The 20,221-nt window shown below is 44.2% G+C and overlaps 1 protein-coding gene across 11 annotated transcripts in view; it reads left to right on the forward strand.

Annotated features, from left to right (window-relative positions):
- ZNF609 (zinc finger protein 609) overlaps positions 1 to 20,221 on the forward strand; it is a 932,673-nt gene that overhangs the window by 224,162 nt on the left and 688,290 nt on the right. The window lies entirely within an intron of this gene.

A 20,221-nucleotide genomic window follows, 5' to 3' on the forward strand; every position in this document is an offset into this window, starting at 1 on the left:
TAAATGGATCCGAATATTTCTCCTGCTCGCAGGGAGCAGTATTTCCAGCTGCTCCTTGTAGATTGGAGCAGTGCTGGCTCCCGCTGAAGAAGGGAGCCAGCTGGGGCGCAGGACTCCCCCGCGGCCCCAACCCCTATTTTGGTGGATGCCCTAGGTGGGCACCAGGGCACCCACACTTTGCCAAAAATTAGCCAAGGGAGGAGGGCTGCGTGCCCGCTCACCATTTTAAAAGGTGCTTGGCAGCGTCCCTGTGGTCAAGTGTCCAGGAGCATGGAGGCTGCATCGCCCCCCCACATAAATTTAGTGGTGGACCCCGGGGGATGCGGTCCCAGGGCAAATAACTGGCAGGTCCCCCCCCCCCCCCCCCCCCCCCCCCCCCCCCCAAACATTTTTAAAAATGCACTAGCGGATGGAGCCCCGGGTCCCAACTCAGCCTGGGGCGGAGGGCTGTGTGCCCACCTCTCCCTGAAATATGTAGCCGGGAACTGAGGAAATGGTTTCCCGGCGCCAAAAGTGGCGAACGGGGCCTCATGCCCTATTCCCCACAAAATAAACCTGGGGTTGGGGTCCCAATGGCCAAAAGCACCCCAGGGAGGGCGGCCCGTGGTTTGTCTCCCTTTAGGAGGTTAACTGCATGCTGCAGCCAGTCCCTGTGGCCAACTCCCCACTGCACACTGTCAAATACGTGCACGGCATAGATTTGGATGCGTGTGTGGGAATGACCGCAGATTGGATTAATTTATGGTAATTAAATATTACTTTATTAAAACCCTAGAAATTCACTGAAAAACAAAAGGTTAAAGGGATGTTATAGTTGGGTTTAGATTTTATATACATAAAACGATAGAAATACAGCAATTCTAGTTCTCATGTAACTATAACTCGTGCCCTAAGGTTACTATAACTCACGTCCTTGCCATGGACTATGGGAATGTGTTATTCCTGGGGACCACCGAGAAAAGTTTGGGGCGATTACAAGTCCTACAAAATTCGGCCGCACGTCTGGTTCTGAGACGACCTAGGAGAGCGGCCTCCAGTCAGGCTCTGGACACCCTGCACTGGCTGCCGGTTAAGAAAAGAGTCCAATATAAATGCCTCCTGATGTGCCATCGTATTGTATGGAAGAGGGCCCCTTCCTACTTGGATAACCTAGTGTGCAGATATGAACCCTCGAGGGCTCTTCGCTCGGGAGGATCGGGCCGGTGGTCCCGCGGGCTAATAAATCAAGAATGGGAGGACGCTCCTTTAGTGTAATGGCTGCCTGCAGCTGGAATAAGCTTCCTCTGGAGATGAGACTAGAGAGCGCGGAAGTCAAGTTTAGAGCATTATTGAAAACGCATCTGTATAGGCTATGGGGGCACGTCGGGGCGGGCTGTCTATGCTAAAGTGTCTAGCTCTTCCTTACTAGCGCGGGGACACACCGGGAAGGTGTTACCAGGCGCTTTATAAACTGTTTATTATTATTATGTACTGCTAATTACCCCCAATATAACATCACTCATGACATTTCTATGACCTCATTAATAATACTTCTTTTAACATTTGCTGTAAAATTATTGATGAAAAAACTGTGCATGCCGGGCCGAGAGTTATACTTTCCTTAGGGCTTGAATTATTGTTACTTGATATACCTAGAACTACTTAATTTCTATGGTTTTATGTGTGTACAATCTGAACCCAACTATATATAGTGAAAATATATCTGAATCACCACACGTTACATTTATGTTTTATTTTGCAAGCTTTGGAGATCCACGGCTGCAGTTTATTTAATCCCGCTCATACTCTGGTAGCATGTGAGCAAAATGACACCACTGGAAACCTTTCTGAAAACACATAAGAAATGAAGTTCAGGATCGCCATTCTATTTATCAAATAATCATTTTCAGTGTATTATGGTATCAGTCTTCCATTTATGCTAAACCTGTAAAAATTCTGTTTAATAATAGCATAGCATCTGAGGTAAATGTAGCAGGTTTATTTGTCAGCGCTCCATCTGCCTCCATGCTCTATCAGGGAAAGCCAGCGATCCACTAACGGACGCACTTGGAGTCCCAAGAGGTGACATGTCAGTAAAAAACTGAAAGTGAATTATACAAACTTTAGCAGCACTGTCCCTTCTTTAGACACCGCTTTTAGGATGGGATCTTCAGGTCACTAATACCATACAACTTCAGTTCATCCGTACCACCATGCTTCAACTGTTTCTTTACTTTTTATTTGTCAGAGGTCGCAGTATATTTAAAACGTTTGATCCTCCGCTTCAGAGTGGTGAAAGTGACCCCTCTACAATCCTTTATTGAAGCATACATAAGAAATAAAGTTCAGAATTTGTTCTATTATGGTGGTCCTCAGAGCCTCTCAATCGCTTCCCTTCCCACCACTTTCCTCTGCAGTCTTCTACTCACCATATCCTCCCCACTACATTCTGAAATACTCCATCTGCTTCTCTCCTTTATTTATCTTTCCTTTTCAGCACTCGCTTCTCTCTCTCTCCTACATGTACTTCCTTGCATTTCCTTCCCTGCACACACTCACCTTTAAGCACTGAATGTTTTTTTCACTTGTGTGCCTCCTCATACACATTGCATGGACTTGAGATTGCAGATTGCACCTGTCCCATGTAATAGTTGCTCTGTGTGCTCTGCAGAGAGGCCAAAGATTGGTTGTCTATGTATTGCGAACACCTTCTTGACCCATTGTGCGACACAGTCCCTGCCTTCAACTTCCACTGCAGAGCTCTTGATCGCAGCCCGCTATGAACACCTCAAAGCCAGTAAAGTAATATACTTGCACCTACTACCCCTCCTGGGGTATAAGCCCTCAATGAGTACTCTCCAGCCCCCTCTGTCCTGGGCTGGAGAATACTCAATCAGACCCATCTCCTTGCAGTCAGCCTTGAAGCCTCACGAGCAGGGAGTTGGAAAGTCTGCTGCCATAGGTCGTTGTTGTTGCTGATGGTGTTTGACCAGCAGATTTGGAGGATTTTCCTCATGCAGGTGTTGCTGAAGGTCTGTACTTTAGTGGTGGTGGTCACTGTTGTCCTCCAAGTATCATCTCCATACAAAAGACTGATTTTACGTTGCTGTTGAAATGCCTGATCTTGGTTTGTAGAGTTAGGTCCTTGGAGCTCCAGAGCTTCTTTAGCTGAATGAAATCAGCCCATGCATTGCAGATTCTTGCCTTGACTTCGCCGTCTGTAGTGCCCTGCTTGTCTGACACTGCCCAGGTAGATAAAGGCTAACCTCTTCCAGTGCAACGCCTGCAAGAGTGACTGTAGTTGTGCTGGCTATGTTAGCCTTCAGGATCATGATTTTTCCCCTGTGAATGCTGAGGCCAAGTTGTGCTGATGTGGCTGCCACCTTGTCGGTCTCGTCTTGCATCTGCAGATGTCCATGAGAGAGTAGGGCCAGGTCCTCTGCCATAGGCCATCCAGGCCATCTAGCTGCATCCACTGAATCCCATTTCTTCTTCTTGCTTCATGATCCAGTCTCCGACCAGCAGTATGAGAAAAGGCAAGAGCAACCAGTCCTGGCTTACTCTGGTCCTCATTTGGAAGGCTTCCTTGACTTTTCCCTCCATGGACTATCTTTCAGTTTATTCCCTCTTAAGAGTTCCTCATAATTGTTACAAGTTTATCTGGCACACCATAGTGGCGAAGGAGTTTCTAAAGTGTCTCTGTCCATGCTGTGAATGCCTTTCCATAGTAGATCAAGTTGGCATGGAGGGGAGGGAGTTCCATTCCATTGACTGCTCAATGATGATGCTCAGTGTTGCAATCTGACCTGTTTATACCAAAGAGAGAGTAAGGGTATTTTTTAGGTACCTACTCCTTAAACCCCTAGGTTAACTTCCAAAACCAATGACAGGAGTAGTCACCAGGACATAAAATGCTAGTGGTCTTAAAACAGAGAAGAATGAAAGAGAGAAAAAGAAAATAAGTTTTTTCTTTTTCTAGGAAACCCCTCACTCGCCGACCTGGTCGGTGACATGCTTCATCATCGGGGCCCACCCAAGTAGCCGAGTGCCACTTAGGTATGCTACGATGCCTGCAATTGCAGCGGAGCTGGTTATTTTGTGTGTAGTGAGGGGTGAGAAAATAATAAATGAAATGGTGAGGTTTTAAAGGGTATACATCAAATACTCCTTCAAACAAATTTATTCTGGAGCCAGTGTAACCAAATTAAAAAACTAGTGGGATACTTCTCATGGTGCTATTGGCCATGTGGTATCTAAAAGTGATTTAAAAAGTGGTCGACATGTTTCAACCTCATGTAATTATAGGTTTTCTTCAGATTTTCTCAAGATTTTAGGGACAAGAGGTCTGCACACGCTAAGGTGCACCCTTCCCAGACCCTTCAATACAATTACCGCGTACTCACGGTTGTGTCACTCTATTTACAGCGTTCTGTGTAAGGACCTGAAACAGAAAACACACAACACAATGACAGTAATGTTCTGGTCAGATAATGCGCCATATTTAGCATGCATTAGTAGAGGCCAACATTGCAGCTCTTGAACACAGGTCAAGATCGGTGACCGGGTTACATTGTTAATTTTCGTTTTACATTACTGTTAACAATAGGTCACAGGCGTACCTCTACTGTTTGTGAGGGCGCTCGTGATTTAAATTAGGTCACCATGAAAACGTGGTCACTCCTTTTTCGTGGACTCACGTTATTTAAAAAAAAAAAAAATGACGAAAGATCAGGTAGTCCAGGGTCGTGGTTAATAGTGATGCCAAAAAACGCACACATCCATCGTGTCCATAATACACACACACAGATCAAAGACTTACTTAAATAAGGTACTGAAGTTGCCTCATGGACATCATGGGAGGGCGGCCTACGAACATTCTGTAGGAAAATAAAGCACACGCCCAATTCGATTATTATCGATACCGGGAATGCGTAGATGAAAAACATCCGGTTATGCAAGGGAAAAGATGGGGATCCGTTGTTCCTAATCACTTACTTGTCAGTCGGCATGAGCCCACCAGAAACCTATCTTTCCTGCACGGTGTCCCGGGGATACTGAGTCCTCGACTTCCGCGTATTTTAATACCTCCTAATCATTGGGCTACCCGAGCACGTGGTGTTAACACTCGTGGTCGCGCTCTTAGAGATTGAAGATGGCTCTATTGAACACTTTGCTTGGGGTTCATAGTTCTGTAGTTTGCCGTTACTCAGGTCACTATCCTGTGGGATCTTGATGAGATATCCCTCCTTTCAGTCTCATGGCACCTTTTCCTCCTACCAGATCCTTCCAAACATGAGGTAGAGCATGTCTACTGATCAGTGTCTGCAGTCAGTGCTTCTGCAGAAATGTTGTCGGGCCCTGCTGCCTCCCCAGTTCTCAGATGCTTTTCAGATGTTTGCGAGTAATATGCTCCACGAAAAAAATTACAGAAACACAACATCCTGGTAAAAGCAAGCACTGTTAGGAAATGCTCAATATACTAAAACATGTGAAATGTTAACATGAAGTACATCACTGACATTGACTACCTTAATGTTTTTAAAGAATTGTTCAGAAATCGATCAGTGTTACTTACTGCCTGTAAAGGTAAGGACACAAATATAAGGCCTGATAGGTACCTGCTTCAATGTAAGTCTCTTATTATTGCCTTATTGAAGACCAGGAGGGACCCTTCGTACTTGTAGTCGTGGCCCCGCCTTGGAGTAGTACTGCCCAACCACAACACTGATGTTTGACAGATTTATGGTAGCCCTGCGCCTAGAGTCAGTGGAGAGGGTCTGCACTGGACTGCATGCAGTAGGATTGCAGGCGGATTTCTAGTGTTAACATTCTCTTTTGGTAGGAATTGGTCGAAAGAACCCGCAGACTTAACGCTGCCTGTGTGTAGAGGGAAGATAGTGCGGAGAAGGAAAAAATTAGTGCTGGTAGAATTTTTTTTTTCCACCGCAGCCCCCTGAGGTTTCAATAATTCAAAGCGGGAAGACAGGGAAGCGGAGGTTGTGAGTAATGTCTCGCTGAAGCGGTGACCTGTAAGGGCCTGCATTGATTCAGGAGCGCTGCCAGATGCACACAGTGCAGGGAGAGCAGTGAGGGTACAGACCTCCGGCTCTCTGAGCGGCCCAGGGGAGCTGCTGTCTAGGCGCGGCTGATGGAGGCGACACTTGGACTTGTGAGAGAACTCAAGCCTCCGATCTCCGCTTTGTGCAGACTTGCACAGCTGCATGAAGGGCCTTTTCTTTTCAGGCGCTGGACCTCCACCAGCACTCTGCCAAGACTTCAGATGTAAGTGCTGAATCTAATTGCAACACTCGGCCATTACAGTTAACCTCATTTTCTGCAGATTCCATGTAGTTGTCGACACTTTCGCGTCCACACCCGTTCCAGATAGAGATCCTAGCGAAGGTGGTTTGTAGTATTGCGGCAGGGATCTGGCTTGTGCTGAACACGAGGAGCTTTGTGTTGCCTGCCATTTCTGAGTAATACGTGCAGGAGTTGCAGAATGCTGTATAAAGCCTGATCTTGAGCAGGTAGGAAGGCCTGCAGAACCTGATCGAGAGCAGTTCAATAAGGCATGAGCCTGTAGTGCCTATGTAATTAACTGCTGCATCTCTGGAACACGAGGGATTGCAATGCTGCCCACGTGGTGAGATTCTGTTGGTGCAACACGAGAAATAACTCCTCTCTAAAAAAGCCTGTCTTGATGAATGTTGTAATGCTGGAGATGATGTTTATGCCCACTCGCATGTGTGTAAGGTTTCTTATAAATCGAAGCTATCTTTCCTCCTAATGTACTATCCATCCATCTGTCTTCTGATAAAAGTGTTGGATCTGTCTTGTGAGGTGTCCTGCATGGTTTGGTAGGTTAAAATGTTCTTATCTGTTCTTCACGATTAATAAACTCGCCTGCCCAGGGATATTCCTCCCAAGCTCCCTTAATAGTCTCATTTTCTACTGCATAAACCGTAAACTTTTAAGTGCACATATAATGTAATAAGGGAAGACAGAAAATGAGTTGCTCCCACTGCACTGCTTTGGTGGAGTACGCTGAGAACACAGACATTGTAAATTGAGAGGAGGGTGTTGTTTTTACACAAGTGTGAACTTCTGGCAGGCCTTAATCTGGTTTAACTCATACGGAGTTTAAGTTGGTAACTCCATTTTTGTTTAGCGCACACATTCAAGTGTAGTCCTAATATGAATTTAAAGAATGAATTTAGTACTAATGAATGTTAATGCTTTAAACACTATCACTTTATAGGTCAAGCTGTCTGGGTGCAAGAGACTTGCTGGGTTTACGGAGAATGTATAGCCAGCCTACTGCTTATTATTGGCTTCTTTTCGATGGCTTTCCATGTCTGGGGGGGAAGCCTGACGCTGTAGCATACGACTAAAAGGCCCTGGAAAATCCGATTGGCCACAAAGTTGAGACCTATTGACTTTACTAATGCTGGTTTGCTGCTTGTGGTGTCTTAAAACGCCCCGTTCCATCATTCCTTGTCGTATCTTTGTCTGCTGTGTTTGTCAGAAAGGAGGCATGTTCCTAGTGACAATTTTTCCAATTTTTTTGTTTTTCTTTGTTTTTTGCTGCACAGTGCCACTGAGATTGTTAAATCGAAGAGTGCTCCATTACTCAGATGTGGATAGCACACAGATTTATCTTGTCAGTTGCTAAGTGTATTAACTGCCTAAAACACATTTGATACAAAATATACCTACATTTCTGTACAAGGAGAGCATCACAAAAGCAGTAGTACCCTGTCTTTCAGTGAAGCCTACTTTCAGATAAAGAACTCGCCATAAATTAGCATAATAACTACAAGCATGGGAGTCTGCCTAGGCTGTATAGGTGGTGCCGGATAGCCAGCTAGATGGCCGAGCATGCGCCATTACCATCACTGGAGTCTATTCATGTGATTTTCTGATTCCTCGTTATCAGCCGTTTAACTTCCCTAGTCCAGGTCAAGTCATTCACGTTATTACACCTGCAGACAGTTGCCATTTCTCAGCTAAACCTGTGTTCTGAAATAGTTCTGGTAATCCAATGTACTTATTTTTGAGGGCTCAACAGCCCACCAGTAGCCCCTTTTAAACACTTAAAAAATACATAAATTATTCTTAGTGAGGCCTAGGTTTCTCACCAGAACAAGATTAACTACTATCCTAGGATTTCTTTTAACGAGCTAGATCAGTGGTCCTTATCCTTTTGATACCTGTGGACCCCCACTTAATTATGACTGGAACCTGGGCACTCCCACTCAATCAATATTGAAATCAGACAAGCCCATTGAGTCATTATTGGAAGGTGGGGCCCTGGCTAACCATTTTTGTTGATTTGAGCCGCAAAACAATACACAAAAACCAAAAACAAGCATTTGCCTAAGCAAATACACAAAGGCTGAAATTGTATTAAATTCACAAACAAATATAAAAAAAATCAAACTTTTAATTTTAAGGAAAGGTTTGGCGTATTTCTAAATTAAATTGAGCCCACTCATCATTCATACTAGTCTGTGATATATTTGCACTGCACACCCAAAAATTAATCAGATGATCATACCTTAATTTTTAACTATTTAAATTCCTTCACAGTTACAGAATGTTTTAAAAAGTTTAATTTTACATTTTTATTTTTGATTAATATATACTCCGTTAATCTGTTAATTGATTTCCTAAGTAGTCGCAGACCCCCTTAGAGGGCATCATGAACCACCAGGAGTCACGACCTACAGGTTAAGAACCACTGATCTTGATATCATGGACTGTGTTGTCCTACTTTTCTTCCTTTCCATCCGTTTGAGAATTGTTAGCAACGGTTGATTGTTTCATCTGTGGTAGCAGGCAATGTACTGCCTTAAGTGCTCTGTTTTTTCCTTCAAGTACGAGGCTTTTTTGATAGTTGAAGCAATTCAGATTTAAGTCTGAATAACTTTTTTCCACAAATGCTATCCAGGCCAATTTTTCATAATCTCCCCTCACATGTTGGAGATTCGAAGGTTAGTCAAATCCTGGAAAAATGGGCATGTTCTGTGCAAGAAAGTATGTTTTTCCCCCTTGAAAACAAAATGTTTGCTGTTTATAGGATCACCCAGCTTTCAGGAGCAAGCAGAATTGTGTTAAAACAAAGAGTGATAGTATTTCCTGTATTTATTGTGTGCACCTACTTGAAGTTTGCGGGAGTAAATGAGTTACAAAAAGAGGGTGAATTCAGGAAGCTGTGTATTTCTGAAATGTAGACTAAGTTCTGAATTTGACAAGTGGTCATTTATGTAGAGTGCTCATGCTTTTTGCAAAGTAACTATACGCTGAAAACTAATTTGAGCAATAAAAAAAGAAATGGGTACAATGCATAATCTGTCATTTTTTGCCCCGATGATTGATCTACAAAAGTAGTACAGTTACTTCTGTCAAACTCTTCTTTGGTAGAGATATATAGTATTTTGCAGGCTGCCTAAAAACACAATGCACAAAGGCTGAGCTGCAGCTTATCATTTTTTGTTGTGCGCCGCCAATGCATACATTCATAAAGTAAAATCTTATGAATTAAAGAATGGTATGCAGGAAAGCTATGTATGTATCTTTGACATGTGCCCAAGAATCTGAGTTGAGGAATAGTGGTTATTCAGACCATTCTGAATTTGTGGTATCTTGTAATTTCATGATTCGGAGAGTGTTTTGCAAAATGTGTTCGGTCTTGTACTGGCTTACATTTGGAAAACAAAAATGGAGAGAGATTCAATAAATAATAAATGATCTTCAATTTTGTATCTCCACATTTCCGATTAAAATGGTATCCCACTTAGCATTTGCTGGCCTGTTACTACCCATGACAGGAGAGGTCCCAAAATGCAATGTGCACATTTGGAATTTCAATTTTTTTGAGATTCTTGATAACTGTAGTATTTGCTCACATTTGCAACAGGAACTGGTAAAAACTTGGACTGTGTCAAGTCAATATGGTGTCCATATGGTTTTGATTGAAACTGCTGCCATTTCCAGAGAGAAAATTAGGATTTCTTTTGACATCGGTTTTGATATCGGTTTATCCCTTCTTGGAAGTTGTTTGGTGATGTTGGGCTCGTTGGTGAGGGAGAGGATCAGATTAAGATGGCCAACAGATGAGGAGCTCCGGCCAAGAGCTCCCGGTTTAGGGATTTCCTTTTTGGCTACAATCTCTGAGGAAAGCAAACGTTTATTATTTTAGTAACAAATTAAAGTGCGAGCAGTTGGAGGCAGACTTTTATGCCATTTATTACGCAAGCGGGAACAACATACAACTCGCACTCCTGCGAGAGTAGAATGAACAAGGATCAACGTTTACTCTGCATGTTATACACAACTCAAAGCAGAGTTTACGTGACTTCATACTAAACTGATTATCAGTGCACATACCTCTCATCAGTTTGAGGTCAGTTTAAAAGTTGCATCTCACCAGATAAGAATTGAGCATCAGTGGAAAGACCTTCTAATTCTGTGGTCTATCAGCTACATGTCATAAATAGATAAACAAATTAGGGGACAATGGTCATTTTCCAGCGTGTCCACAAAGAGTTGCATAAATGAGCAAAAATCATTGCGGACTAAAACAAATTTAGGAGCAAATAAGCTTTTCTTGTGAAGGGGAGCTGTATTTGAGTTGAACAACATTTGCAGGCCTATTATATGAAATCAATGTGCTTTTAGTTCGCTCTATAATCCATGTCCTAAAACCAATATTTCACATCACCTAATTTCCACCTCCCCTCCTGGACCCTTTTACTCAACTGGTTCGTGCTTAATCTGCGGTCCATGTCTCTCCAATCTCCCGTATTTTGGGCTTGTGATCTTCGGTTGAATACAGGATTGTTCTTCTGACTGCGGTAGCCCAAGCAACATGGCCGATGCCCAGTGGAGCTGCATCGACAGCTATAAAGTAGATTGGCCCAGTTTTCTGCCTCGGCCATCACCTACCCAGTTGGAAATCGGGCACAGTTCTCCTCGTCTCTCCGCTGCTTGTCTTCCTCCCCTGCCTTCCCACGAATCTTTGACCTTGGTTGACTGAGCCAATCTCAGTGATGTTGATGCCTAATGGAGTTCTCCCGATGGCCGTCGAGGAGCTGGGCTGAGTTAACCCCTCCTGACCGTCCCCCTGTCTCCGGGGTTCGACTGCTGCTACTTGCCCTACTGCCAGCCCTCCAGCTTCACCTCCCGACTGGGAGGCGTGAGTCTTATTTTTTTCCAAATGCAGGGGTGCATAGGCGGTGAGAATCACGGCACTGCGGTATGGTGCCCTTGAGCTTGTTGTTACCTTCTGAGCCTGGGAGGCGCGGCCTACAGGTCCCCACTGCTGCCTTCACTTTCTCTGGGATTACTGCCTTGGCGCCCGAAAAGACTAACACTGACCTGCGGCATACGAATCGACAACATTGCTGCCCCCGCAGCCCAGAACCTGTGCATGCGGACGGCCTGCTTGTGTTTCGGTAATCTCCAGCTCTCCTCCCTCCTTTGATACTCTGACTGCATCCTCCTTCCAGCTCCACTCTGTGGAATCAGCTCTCTTGGTTTTGGACTTGGATTTATGTGTATCCCGCCATTGTGGGATTATTTATGTTGGTGCCCATGTGTGGGAAAACAGCCAATCTTTAACGAATACCAAGGCTGATTGGCGCAAGGCGCATCTAATCCCCAATATCGATATTTACCAAAATAAAGAGACAGGCGCTGGGAACTGGAAAGCAAGGTCTATAACGGAGCTTCAAGTACTCCGAGGTGCTGCAAAACTCCTACATAAGTGAGTTAGGCGCTAATAGAGCTACATAAGTCTCTATATCAGAATGTGTGCCAGGACAAACCTGTCGAAGGACCTACTGAGATTGTTGGTAAGACCCGTACAGAGATGTGTTGGATTCCCATCAAATAGGTATGTAGATCAAGTGTTCTCATTTGGTCATCCAAAAATGGGGTGGTATGTCTCTTGATCAATGAGACCCATCCATCGCCCTTACTCAATTGGGTCGCACCATCAATCGCTAAGGTACCCATGAACAAATGATAAAGATGGGATCGAGTGCAGTGCAAAAATCAAAAGATGTGTGAGTTAAAAACAAGGGGTAAAAGGATCAATAGGCGAAAAACTCTAATGTAATTTGTCCTTTCCCTCAAACAAACAAGAACAATGCAGAGGAAGCAGTCTAAACATATAACTGCATTTACAAGGCCAACATGTTTCAGCCGGTAGGGACAAGATCCCATGGCTTTCTTCAGGGCCAGAGTTCTAAGCATTAGCTACTGCATACATAAAGTGAACGTAACGACAATCTGTAAAGGATATACATAAATAGTCCAAAATCGTGTTTCTCTGTACCAAACGGTGTCTCTTACATCTGAATAGTACAGGGAGTGTACCTCACCTCTCCTGGAACCCAGCTCAGGAAAAAGGAGGCCCCGCTCTGTCCGGCGTTGTCTCATCGCAGGACCCGAGCTTGGTGGAAGGACAAATTACATTAGAGTTTTTCGCCTATTGATCCTTTTACCCCTTGTTTTTAACTCTCACATCTTTTGATTTTTGCACTGCACTCGATCCCATCTTTATCATTTGTTCATGGGTACCTTAGCGATTGATGGTGCGACCCAATTGAGTAAGGGCGATGGATGGGTCTCATTGATCAAGAGACATACCACCCCATTTTTGGATGACCAAATGAGAACACTTGATCTACATACCTATTTGATGGGAATCCAACACATCTCTGTACGGGTCTTACCAACAATCTCAGTAGGTCCTTCGACAGGTTTGTCCTGGCACACATTCTGATATAGAGACTTATGTAGCTCTATTAGCGCCTAACTCACTTATGTAGGAGTTTTGCAGCAGCTCGGAGTACTTGAAGCTCCGTTATAGACCCCCGGTTCTTTTGTTGTTAGGATTACAGTTAGGGGGATACGAACTGGGCAGGTCTTTAAATTTCCCTCAGACCCTTCTTCAATTGTTTGTGTTTAACTGGAAAGCAAGAACAGGTTTATTACTCCAGAGGAGGACATGTCGTCGCAGACACACGTGATGTCTTTGGGAGATGCTCTAACAATTTCTCTGCTGCCCTCCTTTTTATACATTTTACAGTGACTTTATTGGTGGTCAAACATCCTAGGAATTCCTGCCTCCAGCCGGTTCCCACACAGACCCACCAGCTGTCGTTTCCCCTCCCAAATCTAACCGATGATTGTCATCTTGCAGCTGGACATTCCGACAGGACATAAGTGTGTGGAATCGGTCAGATCTAAAGGTTATGCAAGTGATAAGATCAAGCATTTCTGTTCGTGCAACAAGTCTTGCTGTGTGGGGGCAATAAAGTACGTCCACAAGGCTTGGTTTCCAGCCTGGGACTGGATCAAGTAGCCAGGTGCAGTCGGGGGTTATCAGGAGGCCTTGCTCACGTGCAGGGGATGAAAGGACAAATGTGTTTTAGGGTGGGAAGTGGCTCCGGGGCTTTGTCAGGCTGACAAGGTTTTATGACTTTAGTGCATTTGGTCATGCTGAATCAGGGCACCGGGGATGGTTGCAGGGTCAGGGTGAATCATAGGTGACTCGCAAAGCGCGAGATGGCCTCGGCACCTAAAATGGATGCCGTTTACGTGCGGACAGTGGCTTCTTGTTAGGAAAGATGGCGCCGATGATGTTCATGATTGTCGATTACTTTTTAACACATGACCTGGATTCGCCATCTTAGCAACCTTTGTCCTTTCCTCTTTCCCGCTGGACTCCATCTGGGCGACCTTCGAACGTTTCTCTTTTCCGCTGGACTGCTCCACGTTTTCGTCTGACTGACCTATACCTCTAACGCCCCTCCCACCCCCCAGGTCTCTTTCACTCCTCTCACTTATTACTGTCTCGGATTCCTGGTTTGTTGAGATTGCTGGTCCCAATGCCTGTTTGTTTATCTTTCACTTTTCTGTCCTGATCTGCCTTCCTTACTCCTTTTTTACTTTTCCCCCTTACCTTCTTTGCCCCTTAGGATATTTTGTTTCTGTTACGCCATGCTTTAGTAATTTCATACTACTGTATAACTTTGTTCTATTATGTGTCTTTGTTTGCTATTCTCGCATAGCTCTTTTTTACTGTGTAACACTGTGTAACTAATGTTTAATTTATTGTAACTTGTAACTCTCTGATCCTCATGTAAAGCGCTCTGATACCTCCGGGTCTAACCAGCTCTATATAAAACTCTTCTAATAAATAAATCAATCGGGTGTCGTCAGCGTATGACTGTTGAGCCCTTGGTTTCTGACAATGGTTGCGAGAGAAGCCATATGGACGATGAAGAGGGTGGGGCTTAGGGAGGAGCCCTGGGGCACTCCACAGTTGGTCTCTGTTGGTTCCGAGAGGTAGAGAGGGAGTCTGACCCGCTCAGTTCAGCTTGTGAGGAAAGAGTGTATCCAGTCGAGGGCCTTGCTGATGTCGTGGAGTCTGGTGGCTAGGGTGCGGTGGTAGACTGTGTTGAAAACAGCCGAGAGGTCCAGGAGGATGAGGGCTGTCGTTCCGCCCTGGTCGAGGAGGGAGCAGATGTCATCCGTGGCAGCGAGTAGGGCGGTCGCGGTGCTGTAGTTGCGTCTGAATCCAGTTTGGGAGATTTCCAGGATTTTGGCTTCAATGAAGTTTGCAAGCTTGTCGTTGACTGCATTTTCGATGACCTTGGCTGCGAATGGAAGCAGGGACATGGCCTTGAAGTTCTTGAGGTATGTCAGGTCCGCGGAGGGTTTCTTCAAGAGGGGGTTGAGTTTGGCATGTTTCCAGTCATCTGGGAATGTGTCGGTATCGAAGGAGATGTCGATCAATATACTTTGGGGGTGATGGCAGAGGCAGCTCTGTGGAAGATGTTGCGTCGGAATCCAGTTTGGGAGATGTCCAGGATGTTGGCTTCAATGAAGTTTGCAAGCTGGTCATTGACTGCATTTTCGATGACCTGGGCTGCGAATGGAAGCTGGGACATGGCCTTGAAGTTCTTGAGGTATGTCAGGTCCGCGGAGGGTTTCTTCAAGAGGGGGTTGAGTTTGGCATGTTTCCTGTCGTCTGGGAATGTGTCGGTATCGAAGGAGATGTTGATCAATGTACTTTGGGGGCGATGGCAGAGGCAGCTCTGTGGAAGATGTGGTGTGGCCAGGGTTCCGAGGGTGCTCCGTAGTGGATGCTTTTCAAAGGTTTCAAGGTCTTTTCTTTCTGGTTGTGTCCATTTGAGCAGGGTGTATCGGGTGGAGTCACATTATGTAGGAGCTGGAGTGGTGAGGTGGTCTTAGTTGTCAAAGTTGTCGTAGATCATCTTAATCTTTTTATGGAAGAAGCTGTTGAGTGTTGCAGAGGTCTTGGGATGGTGAGAAGTCTGTTTCACTGCATGGTTTGACACATTTCTAGATGATGAAGAAGAGCTCTTCGGTGTTTTGTACGTTGGTGAGGATTCGGTCTTAGAGGGATTTCTTCCTTGTGGATTTGATAAGTTGGTGGTGTGCGGTGGTGGCTGCTTTGTATGCGGCACATGTTTCCGGGATTTTGTTGTTCCTCCATATCTTTTCGAGTCATCTGCAGGAGCGTCTGGATTCTTGGAGTGCAGGGGTGAAGCAGCATGCTTTGTTGTCTTCCAGTGGCTTTCTGGAAGCGGCGAGTGACTCTGCGCAGTTTGTGATCCAGCGATGGAGGTTGCTTGTGTACAGTATTTTTGGTTTTAAGAAGTGGTTGCAGTGGTGATCTGTCCAGAAGAGTTCTGTGGTGTGGATGTAGGAGATGCTGTTTCCTCTGGTGAAGACTGGGTCAAGTGTGTGTCCTGCCGCAATTGGAGAGTTCACCTCCTATTTTTGGGGCCCCCCAGATCTATACTCCAGTGGTAGCAGTTGCAATTTATGTGTTGATGTTCTAGGTCTGGTACTCTTCCCATATTATACCTGTGAGTATACTAGTAATAGTAAAAAAGAAGTGAAAAACTTAAGTCTTGGTAGGCCTATCATGCTAACTAAAGCCACTTGGCGAAGTGAGAGGGGCAGCTGCTTTCAGAAAGGGGAAGAGTTCATGGTTCTCTTCAAAGCCTTGGTCAGGTTTCCACAGGTAAGATCTGCTTCTTTGTGGAATACATGCATGCCCAGGTAGTGGAAAATAACTCACACAGGGACAAGTTATGTAGGTTATTGACAAAACAGTCTTGCACTGGTGTGAGTGAATAAAAACTGTATTCAGCATTGTTCATCCTTGAGCTTAACAGGTCTCTAAATAAGTCACTGGCTACTCTTGACAAATTCAGACTCCTTTCTGCTCTCCCAGAAATATCAATATTTGGAGCAATATGTTTGCATGTAGTTCTCTACTTTGATGCCCCATTGTGCACCCCCTGTTGAAAGTTTGCTCCTATGAGCCCAGAGCAAACAAGGGGGGAGATAGGAGGTATCCCTATTTTGTTCCTTGATAAATGGACCATAATTTACAGACTATTTTCCCAATTCTCGCTTTGGCCATTGGCTCACATTAGACGTATCCATTGCGCCATTAACCAACTAAAGCCTAATCTATTCTAATACTGTAAATACATTTTCCCATTGAAGAGTGTCAGACACATTCTCTCTGGACACCGCTACTTGAGGTCTGATTGAACACCCTCACATAACATGGGAAAGACCTCTGTCATTTGTTGCCAAACACCTCAGTGAAACAATACCAGGCTGGTCATAAGGAAGCAGGTTTGGGAGCAGTGGTGCAGCCCTATTTGCAAGTAGTTTACCTAATATTATATATTCTAAGTTGAGCATTGAAAGTGATTGATATGAGAAGAAGTACTAAAGGTTCCCGATGTGGCTTAGCTGCGGTCACTATTCTAGCTTCTTTGGTTGGTCCTGTGTGTTAACAAACATTGACATCAGCTTGGAAACCAGTAATATCTTAAAAGTTGCCTAAAGCCTGATGGGAAGCTTGTCTGTAGAGGTTAATAATTGTTGTGATCTGGTATGAAGCTGTACTGATCATCATATCCGTATTCGTTTTTTGAAACCAATTAAGCTTTGGCCATTCCGCGTCAGTATTTTATAATTTGCTTTCACCACCAGGGATATATACATACCCCTTTAGATGTCTCCTACACGGAGTAGTGCCATAAGTGGCCAGGAGTCTAGAGATGCCATACAGGAGGACAGCACATCTGGTAGGCAAAAGGTGTATGACACAATAGCAACTGTGACAATCCATAACCAATAACAATCATTCAATGATACTCAACATTTTGCAAAGACACAGCTGTCTTACCCCAGCTAAACACATTCTAACATAGTAATAATAATGTACCTGCTCATCCGTTCTGGCTGTGTCAAGTGTCGCTCAGTGTCCCCATGAATCACAACAAAAACAGTTTTCCTACCTAGCCTTGGGTAGTTTATATGAAACAACTTTGTTTGTGTGGCTAAATGTCCTTAGAGTAACGTCCAGGCCAGGAGGCTGTTTAAGTTTTGCAATTCCTTTTGGTGAAATACATAACCGAGGAAACAAGGACAGTGTTATATCTCGCAAAATGTCTGTTTTCATTTTCGATATACAAGACCTTAGAGGAGATCCATCAGTATTGTGGTACAGAGTAATAGTTATCATATTCTGAAAGTGCTTTTCGCATACTCACTACTGAATGAGCCCGTTCAACAATGTACTCGCCTCATTATCAGTTTCCCAAAATGAACTAGAGGTTTAGCAAGGGCTGGTATAAATACATTATTAATATGTACTGATCCTGGTTGGAATATTTTATTCCACCCCAGTCCTAGTATTACGTCATCTTAGCTACTAGACTTGTGCTAGCTAGTGGTAAAGGGCATAAGTCATTGGAGGCTACTAAGTTGGAGTTTCAAAATGTCCAGTGCTGCAAGAGTCCAGAGAGCCTCTTGTTAAGGGCAAGTGACATCAAAGACTAACGAGCATTAGCATAGTTGGGTGGTCTTTGGGCATGGAGCAATGAGTGCTGAGTGCAAGGGTTGAAGTGCTCTGATGTGCTATCTTGAGCCTCAGATACAAGAGAATGGGAGGCAGTAAGTGGAGATGGAGGGCGGCAAAATAAAGTAGTCCTTTATTCACTACAATTCAAGCACTCTGGCGGAGGGACACAAAAAACTAAATTCGCCAATAGCTTTGGTCGGACAGCTAATAATCTGTTGGTATAATTTAAGCTGTGATTGCCAATTACCAGTAGCAGAAAGAGGTAGAGACAAATTAGCCGATGCTTGCAGTGGGCCAACATATGCACACTCGGAGTATGTTGTAAACTATAGGTCTGTAGTTGGGTTTTAAAAATGGCTTAATCTAGAATTGCTGGTATTATTGGGCAAAATTCTGAAGGCTTCATCCTTCAGAAACTTGGCAGACTTTTTGTTATAGCTATTAGTTTAAGAGCTCACTATACCGTATGTTCCTGTATCTTTGGTATCTTTTGTGTTAGCAAAACCGGAGCAGCTGCCCATGATTTTTGAGAGAGTTCTTTAGACTTTGGGGGTGACTGTGTTGGGCTAAGCGCAAGAGCTAACTTGAACACCAAAGTGGATATTTTTATTCCAAGCCTGCAAAATCTAACTTGTCACATAGGGACCTCACTATCCCAATGAATTAACTCTGAATCCAGATGCGAAACCACCTGGTTGCTGGATGTCACACAATCCAGTTGGGCCAGAGAAATCCAAAGAGTGGCTCAAACCACGGCGTAGCGCCTAGGCCAAGAAGGATTTCTTTCCTTAGCCCATGTGGATGGAGGTCTTGGGTGTGCGGAGTAAGACAACTGGGGAGTCCCCGTATTTTTTAGGGCTTTTTAAGATTTTTCCTACTCATTTTATTAGACCTTTATGAATTTCTTGCTACAAGTTTTTTTTTTTTTTTAACTGAAGATGCCTGGTTGGAAATATTTGGGACTACAGTGCTTAGAAATGGAAAACTGATATCAAGCGATGTATAAAAACAAATTTGTCAATTTTCTGGAAGAGAATTTGCCACCTACAAAGATGATGCTCTGCATCTTTAGGAAACATTTGTCTAGCTCAACTCTTATATTTCCTCCTGTCAAAAAATGGCAGTGGTTGAACGATTTTTAGAAAATGAGTAACCCTGGTGTTCTGAAATCTCTCTCTCCTCTTTGCGCAAGCGTCTGATGGCCCTTGACAATCAAAGTGCAGCGAATATAATACATGCCCTAATGGCAGCTCAAGACAATGGGAAATTCAATTTTTCACTGGACCTTGCATTTTTGTGTGGTCGGGAGAGATGCGTTTGGGCTTTTCTCGTTTAGGAAAGCCAAATGGCCAAGTCTGTTCTGGCTAATTACTGATGCTGCCTGCAGTCCTCTTGCAGAAACCACTAACTGTGCTCTTTCCTTCCCACTCGAGATGCACTTGCCTTCTGTCTGCAAGCATCTTTTCTCCTCCCCGTCCTGCAGGCTTTTGCTTGCTGTGTATGTTGGTCTCTATTGATCTCTTGTGTGTCTACCAGTTATGCCGGTGTCTTGCTGACACGTCTGCAGGTCGCCTTACTTGATATCTTCCCCATGGCTTTCTCGGTTACTTAAAGAAATGCTGCTCATGTCGGTTTCTGCTGAAACACCTAAGACTGATTTTAAACGCTAAATATCTTGCCGCTAGCTATACCTATTATTGCCGCCTGCCTAGTTTCTCATTGATGTGCCCTAAATTACTGTTTATATTCTCTCTTGGCGTATGGCGCTTTTCCTTTTTTCCTGCCCTATATGTTGCTTTTAGGTGACTTTACTACTGGTGCTCTTGCTGTGTGTAAGGTTACCGTAGTCTGATCCTGGTTGATCTCATCGTTAATATGAAGTTGCTTTTATGACACTCCTTTAGGTGCCTTTGGTGGTGTTCTGTAAGGTTTCCTTCATGACTGCTGTTGCAGTTATACTTGCCTACATTGTACCTGGCTGATGCTATAGGTACTCCTGTCTGCATTCTGTAAGGTAGCCTTCGACTGATGAAATTGCTCCTACGTTCTGTAATCGAGAAGTGCTTTTTACTGTTGTGCGACTGTATGCTGCATGTTCAGATATTTGATATTGTGGGCGTTTATTTCTTTGTATACACGCATCTGTGCCATGCACATTCTGCTTGATTGTAAGCTGGTTGATTTTCTGACTGTGACGTTTATGGAGACAAACCTAGCATATTCTTCGTTTCTCTAAATCCTGATGCAGGGCAAAGTTATAGGTTGTCTAGCCGTCTCCAATTGAGGCATTTTATTCTTTTGTTTTAGAGATAC

The sequence above is a fragment of the Lissotriton helveticus genome, chromosome 3_2, assembly GCF_964261635.1.
Source record: "Lissotriton helveticus chromosome 3_2, aLisHel1.1, whole genome shotgun sequence".
Classification (NCBI taxonomy): Eukaryota; Metazoa; Chordata; class Amphibia; order Caudata; family Salamandridae; genus Lissotriton; species Lissotriton helveticus.